The following is an 8,106-nucleotide window of genomic DNA, read 5'->3' as shown; positions in this document are numbered from 1 at the left end:
GCCTGCTCGGCGTGTTTTTGTGTTTGTGTGTGTGTGTGTGTGTGTGTGTGTGTGTGTGTGTGTGTGTGTGTGGTTTTTATTCGTTTTTGATGTTTTTAAATATGTTTTTATAATTTTTTATTTCAGTTTTAATTTTATTTATTTTAGTACATCTAGTTAAACTAGATGAAAATGAGAAATGTTGCCTTGGAAACTAGTTCTTTATATTTTATTTTATTTCAATTAACATTTATTTATTTATTTAGTAATTACATTTATTATGGTTTTAGTTTTTGTCAACTATAACCCTGTTTGAAAGAAAGTCATACATATTTGGAACGACATGAAGGTCAGAAAAATTATGATAGAACGTTCAGTTTGGGGGGTGAAATATAGCTTTATTGTAATTTGAAGATTAGTTTTGGTTTTAAAGGGGTCATATGACTTTGCTAAAAAGGACATTATTTTGTGTATTTGGTGTAATGAAATGTGTTTATGCGGTTTAAGGTTCAAAAAACACATTATTTTCCACATACTGTACATTATTGTTTCTCCTCTATGCCCCGCCTTTCTGAAACGCGTCGATTTTTACAAAGCTCATCATTCTGAAAAGCGAGGTGTGCTCTGATTGGCCAGCTATCCAGTGCGTTGTGACTGGCCGAATACCTGAAGCGTGTGACGGGAATGTTACGTCCCTTACCATACTGCTTCCCACATAGTGATGTAGACATGTGGGGGCGTGTTTAAACAAGGTGTTTTAGGAGTGCGTGGACGACTCTTAACTTTTATAAAGAATATCTCTTTGGGTTTGAGACTTTAGTATTTGCAACTTTAGGGATCTTATCTATTCATGAACAGCTTGTAACACTCCAAAGAGAAAGGAAAACTTGAAATCGCATCATATGACCCCTTTAATATAACACATTCTTGTCAATTTTCTCATAGGCCCTTCAGTAATTACTGGCTTGAGAATAACGGTCAAATCTGTGGTTGATCTGTCCAGTAACTCACCTGAGATGGAGCTCCTTGTGCGTCAGGTATACATTTTTTAGTCTTTTTTTTTCACCTTCCTAAAAACATATCTTATGATGTCTAAAGTATATACAGTAGATGAGTATTTGCTAATGTGCTGTCATGTTAACGAAATTTCGTACGCATTATTATCACTAGTGTATAATGTATGAAGCACTGCTTACACAGAAGTTCAAACCAAGTAGCTTTCTGCTGGTCAACTCATGCAAATCTACCAACAATGGTAAATCTGAACACACCTTATGCTTAAAATGTATGAATATTGTTGCATTCGATTTAAAATAATCAAATGAAGTGGCATTTATTTTAAACCCTGCTCAACTTTAAACCCAGCACACCTGTGGACATCCACCAAAACACCAGTTATTAAAAATTACTTTTAAGTGGCTCCTTATATAAATTATAATATTTATTACTTGTTTTACTGTATATTTCAATTTTTTTTTTTTGCACTGTTATATGAATATGTAAATAAAAAAACTACAGAACGTTTTAAAATGCTTTCTGTCATTTCAGATTGAAACTTTCATTCCTTCTCAACACAAAGCAACAACTTCCATTACAGTGAGAAGCATCCAGAAAGGCTCCAGAACTTATTAAAAATATTAATATTGTAAGCTAGTATTCATATTTCAGTAAGGTCAATGAAATTGTCATGACTATGGTAGCCTATTGTTCTTTGTAGCTTTAACAGAGCCCTTATACATGAATGTGATTGTTTTAATTGTTTAGTAAATCAGCCGCAGTGTCATGGCACAACTTTAAGATGAGTTGTTCTGAATCAAATGCTATTCAGCTCTGAGTCTGGACAGCAAAACCTTCTTTTGTTTCTTCTAACAGATTTGATCTTTATTTTATTTATATATGCTATATGTAATTTTTCATCTGCAATAAAGCATAAAAATAACAATATTTTTGCAGATATTTAGGAAACATGCTAAGTTCACATATTTGTTTCTCCAATAAACAGTGCTACAGCCAGTTGCGTGTCTTTAATCTGGCAACCCTCATGAGCGAGGAGACTTGAGGAGGAGCAGGAGCGGGAAAAACAACTCTCTCCAATATTTTGAATTTGGACTGCAGTACCCTAGCTGTCAATATTACATGCTGCACCTTTAATAGATCTCAGGCTCTTTTGTTCACAATAGACAATGGATGTCTCAGATACTCTCAGTAACAAGACATTTTCTAAAGAGAAAAACTAAGTAATGCTTGTCCATGAAGAAACTCACCTTCATGATGCTAAAGTGTTAGCATTCTCTGCATTCTTGTGGTTACCAGAGTGCTGCTCTGTGGTTGCTAAGCTTTTTTTCCAGGTTGCTAAGGTGTTGCTACACTCTAAAAAATGCTGGGTTAAATATAACCCAGCGCTAGGTTAAAAAGGGACAAACCCAGCTATTGGGTTGTTTTGACCCAGCGGTTGGGTTGTTTTGAACCCAACCGCTGGGTCAAAACTACCCAATAGCTGGGGTTGTCCCTTTTTGACCCAGCGCTGGGTTATATTTAACCCAGCATTTTTTCGAGTGTAGGTGGTTGTTTACAGGCCAAATCTGAAAACCTGCCTCCCATATTGAAAACAAGGTTTGTATTGAATATTTTAGTCAGGAGACTCATTACCTGAACACTCAATCCTAGAACAAGGGAGACTGAGTTTGACCCTCATCATGTTGTATACACACACTAAAAAATGCTGGGTTAAGCGTTGGGTAAAATATTGAGAAACCCAATGATTGGGTTGTTTTCAACCAACAGTTGTGTTAAATGTTTAACCCAATCGCTGGGTTTGTCCATATTTTACCCAGCGCTGGGTTGTATTTAACCCAGCATTTTTTTAGAGTGCAGTATGATCAAATCCAATATGTATAAAACTACAAAAATGAGGTTGGAACAAAAACAATACTTTAGAAATGGTGAGATTCAACACAGCTGTTTTTATGGTTCATTTGTCAGAAAAACAATAATTCTTGACAAGATCACTGTGTTTGAGAACAGAATGCATTATCAACAATGAATATCTAGAGTGACTGCTAAAATACTAAAAGCTACATTTGGAGAATGACGAGCGATTCATAAATGTTTTATGGTCTTTGTCAGTGTATTAAATAATTTCAAAGACCAGCAGATCTCATCAGTAGATGGTGCAGTTGGCAGTCGAGTAGTCCAGACAAATCCATTCATTTGTGTACTGCTTATAACCAGCAGCATCCACCAGCCCGCTGCCTGCAAACAGTTTAAATAGTTTAAATGACTGGAAAAGAATTTTATCATAGCATACAGCACAGTGTCTCACCCTCGACGAGGTTGTAGAGGGTGCAGTATGTGATGCCATTGTCCTCCACCTTGGCCCATGCTTTAGAGATAGAAAATCCCTGAGGCAGTGGCAAAAAGGAGAAAAAAGAAGCCAAAAGTATGAAAATCCTTAAGAAGGAATAGTTAGCTACTTTGTGATTCAGCAGTTCAAAATAGAGAAAAGAGATGACAGTGTAACAAACATTTTGGGTAACAGTAGGAGTGTAACTTAAAAAAAAAATGAAATTATATAATGCACATTTCCATGAAGTAGTAATAATATAATGGATTTCATTTGATTTTAGGTTATATGTCAAAGTTTAGTGTATATATACTGGTATAAATTATAAATCATTTTGAAGTGTAATTTTTTGTAGTAATGCTTAGATTTGGATTAATTTTACTCTGCGTGTGTGGTGAATCTTCTGCACTCTGGATGTTTAATATTCTCACCCCTTCATTTAAAAAAAAAAAAAAATCCTCATTATTAGGGGTTTTCCTATTTCTTTTCTTATCGTTTGTGAATTTTGGCCACAAACAGCAAAGATGTGACCTTTTTTTTTGTTTGTCAGACTGTATATCCAATAAAGTCACCAAGTTTTTAACCACTCAAATTATGAGAGAGAAAGAGAGAGAGAGAGAGAGAGAGAGAGAGAGAGAGAGAGAAGTAGAACAACTGTTTTCAACTTGGATAATAACAAGAAATGTTTCATGAGCATCAAATCAGGATATTGGAATGATTTCTGAAGGATCATGTGACACTTAAAGGAACACTCCACTATTTTTGAAAATAGGCTCATTTTCCAACTCCCCTAGAGTTAAACAGTTGAGTTTTACCGTTTTCGAATCCATTCAGCCGATCTCCGGGTCTGGCGGTAGCACTTTTAGCTGCAGCTTAGCATAGATCACTGAATCTGATTAGACCGTTAGCATCTCGCTCAAAAATGACCAAAGAGTTTCGATAGTTTTCCTATTTAAAACTTGACTCTTCTGTAGTTACATCGTGTACTAAGACCGACGGAAAATGAAAAGTTGCGATTTTCTAGGCTGATATGGCTAGGAACTATACTCTCAGTCCGGCGTAATAATCAAGGAACTTTGCTGCCGTACCATGGGTGCAGCAGGCGCAATGATATTACGCAGCGCCTGAAAATAGTCCCCAGCACGCTCCATGTGCAAGCAGGTGGTCACGTTGGTTATGTTGACGGAAGTTAGCCTATTTTCAGCCTATTTTCTGCTACCGCCAGACCCGGAGATCGGCTGAATGGATTCGAAAACGGTAAAACTCAACTGTTTAACTCTAGGGGAGTTGGAAAATGAGCCTGTTTTCAAAAATAGTGGAGTGTTCCTTTAAGAGTAATGGCTGCTCAAAATTTAGCACTGCCATCACAGGAATAAATAAAATATATTCAAGTAGAAAAGAATGCTTTTTTTTTTCCTAAAATGAACCAAAACTTTATTGGGGAATGTAGAGTTCTTGAATGTTCCTGACTTTGACTGATTCCGTAGTCCAGCAAAACATATGTTTTGTTCTGTAGCCATTTGTGGCTTTCTGTCATTCTCATTTTTATAAGAATAAAGTTATAACAGAAACATTGAAATATAGGTACAATACAATTTTAGGAGACAACATAAGTAATAACTGCCTCATCATTATGAAAGGAAATATTGGCAGCAGAGCATTTTACCGTCACTCTGCAAACAGATTCTTCGGTTGCCACCAGGTGAAAGTTCAGATCCTCTTTGCTGGTCCACTGTCTGTTGGTGTGTTTGGCAGCGATGTGGAAAGGTGTGGCAGAAACCAGCTGAAGAAGACAACAGTTCACTAGATTTGTGGACATTTCTAAGGAAATCTGCCAGCTGTTGTCAGACTCCTTGTGCATTCAAAAATCTCACTGGATTATTACAATTAATGGCAAAAATAGATAGAGTAAATGGCTTAAAACAGTTACGTTTTTGTGAATTTGCACAGTACTCTACCTTTAGATGGCAATTCAGGTTGAAATGTTTATGTAAATGAATAGCTAAGCCAAAAATTCAAAGTCCATCCAAGATGTAGATGAGTTTGTTTCTTCATCGGAACAGATTTAGAGAAATTTAGCATTACGTACTCACCAATGGATCCTCTGCAGTGAATGGGTGCCGTCAGAATGAAAATCCAAACAGCTGATAAAAAAACATCACAATAATCCACAAGAAATCCACACCACTCCAGTCCATCAGTTAACATCTTGTCAAGTGAAAAGCTGCGTGTTTGTAAAAAAACAAATCCATCATTAATACATTTTAAATGTAAACCATTGCTTCTGGCTGAAATAATCCATAATAATACTTCCTTCTGTGTAAAAGTTCATCCCCTGGTGTCCTCTCACATCAAAATCCACCGTTTTGGACTGTTTTCGCTTGTAAACGGTGCTTGATCTGTGCATATTTCTATCCTGAATCAGACAAGATGACTTTTCCACTGGAGAAAGCTATATTATGGATAGAAGACTCATATTTTAGCTGGAAACAAGGTTTGAATTAAAAAATGTCTTGATGAATTTATTACAAACAGAGCTTTTTATGTCACAAGACATTAATTGATGGACTGGAGTGGTGTGGATTCCTTGTGGATTATTGTGATGTTTTTTATCAGGACTCTCATTCTGATGGCACCCATTCACTGCAGATCATCCATTGGTGAGCAAGTGATGTAATGCTACATTTCTCCAAATCTGTTCTGATGAAGAAACAAACTCATCTACATCTTTGATGGCCTGCGGGTGAGTTCATTTCTAGAAAATGTTCATTTTTGGGCAAACTATTTCTTTTAAAGCATGAGCAATAAAAATAATAGTGATGCTTGCTTTAGCAAACAGTACGATCTTAGATGATCTTACCTCATACAGGCATCTCTGTCCAACAGTCATACAGCCGGACATGCCCCTCCAGGCCTTGATCTGGTTCACCAAACTCACATAAACGTCCTGGCATGGGATCCCAAAAAGCCTGACAAATAATGAGGGACATTTCAATGCAATGCCGTGTTCTGAAGACTGATTATAAGGTCACGTGAATTTGTAAATTTGATTGTGGATCTGGGGCATGACTAAAAAGGGGACAGAATTTAGACCATGGACATCCTTAGGCTTGCATCATGCATATCGAATGAGCTTCATGTGGAGGGGCAGTCACTGTGAATAATTAGCATGGTGGATGATAGAGATAAAAGATCAAAGCCTTGTAATGCATGTCACAAGTTTGTGATTTGTCTTGGTTTATATACAGCTCAATCATAAGATTTATAGAGTATAGGGTACAAATACCATCAACAATGTCAAACCAACTGGCATCTGCAGATAAATTATGCTGGAAGTTTTCTCAGAACTAACATCACTTTTCAAAGCACTTTAAATATGACTTTTACTCCATTTTAAACAACAATCTACTATTTTATCATTTTAAAACTCTTTTTCCTTTAATAAAAATATTTTGCTAGATGCTTGTTCACATAACACTGCCATATCTGCCTCTCATCCACACTTTCTTTTCTTTCTTTTTTACCATGCTGACTGAAAACATAATGAAAACATGTGACGTGAAAGAGTGATCATTATTTACAGTTATATAAGTGGTGTGAATCACAGCCATAAAAATGAAAGTTACATAAATGAAAGAAAAAGGCATTTATTAAACTGCTTCAAAACTGATTTTCCATAAGCATGATGTTTAGGAAGGAGGTAGAGTGTGGAATCCAATGTTATTTGAGTATCATTTATATATATTTTGTTTACTAATATTATTAGTATTATTTATTATTATACTATCATATTTAGTAATATTTTGAATTAAGCTTTTATTTTTATATTTGTAGTTTTCATTTTCATTTTAGTTCAAGTTTTAGTAGTTTTGTTTTGTGCTTTTGTCATGTTTATAATAAATTTTTATATTTTTATATAGCTTATTTTTGCTTAGGTTTTAGTTTAAGTAATTTTAGAAAACTTTATATATAAAAAAAACCTTCAGCTTTGGTTTTAGTTAACAATAGATATGGCTATTATGATGATATTGTGCATTAAAGGGATAGTTCACCCAAAATTGAAAATTCTGTCATCATTTACTCATTCTCAAGTTTTACGAAACCTGCGTGAGTTTCTTTCTTCTGTTGAACACAAAAGAAGATATTTTGAAGAATGTAAGCAATTACGTCCATTGCAAGTAAATGGTAAGTCACTGGCTATTTCTTTATACTGATGTTACATGTATTAAGTGTTATATGTGACCCTGGACCACAAAACCAGTCATAAGGGTCAATTTTTCGAAATTGAGATTTATACATCAATTGAAAGATGAATAAATAAGCTTTCCATTGATGTATAGGACATTATTTGGCAGAGATACAACTATTTGAAAATCTGGAATCTGAGGGTGCAAAAAAAACTAAATATTGAGAAAATCGCCTTTAAAGTTGTCCAAATGAAGTTCTTAGCAATGCATATTACTAATCAAAAATTAAGTTTTGATATATTTACGGTAGGAAATTTACAAAATATCTTCATGGAACATGATCTTTACTTAATATCCTAATGATTTTTGGCATAAAACAAAATCGATCATTTTGACCCATACAGTGTTTTTTTGGCTATTGCTAAAAATATACCCAAGCGACTTAAGACTGGTTTTGTGGTCCAGGGTCACATATAACAATGACCATACATTATGTACCAATCTAATGCAGGTAAATATCCGTAATCTTACACTCTAAAAAATGCTGGGTTAAATATAACCCAGCGCTGGGTTAAAAAGGGACAACCCCAGCTATTG

At 35.1% G+C, this 8,106-nt stretch overlaps 1 long non-coding RNA gene across 1 annotated transcript in view; it reads left to right on the top strand.

The window, feature by feature from the left end:
- The first annotated feature begins 929 nt into the window (after nt 1-929).
- Nucleotides 930-8,106, top strand: part of LOC107701344 (uncharacterized) — a 15,592-nt gene continuing 8,415 nt past the window's right edge. The window contains exons 1-3 of the long non-coding RNA XR_001635635.1: nt 930-1,016; nt 1,528-1,992; nt 4,875-4,880. This is a non-coding gene — a long non-coding RNA (uncharacterized LOC107701344). The remainder of the gene's footprint in view (nt 1,017-1,527; nt 1,993-4,874; nt 4,881-8,106) is intronic.

Source organism: Sinocyclocheilus anshuiensis, unplaced genomic scaffold (genome assembly GCF_001515605.1).
Source record: "Sinocyclocheilus anshuiensis isolate Anshui unplaced genomic scaffold, SAMN03320099.WGS_v1.1 scaffold1726, whole genome shotgun sequence".
Lineage (NCBI taxonomy): Eukaryota > Metazoa > Chordata > Actinopteri > Cypriniformes > Cyprinidae > Sinocyclocheilus > Sinocyclocheilus anshuiensis.
The sequence above is the reverse complement of the archived record's forward strand: the minus strand, read 5'-3'. Positions and strand labels throughout refer to the sequence as shown.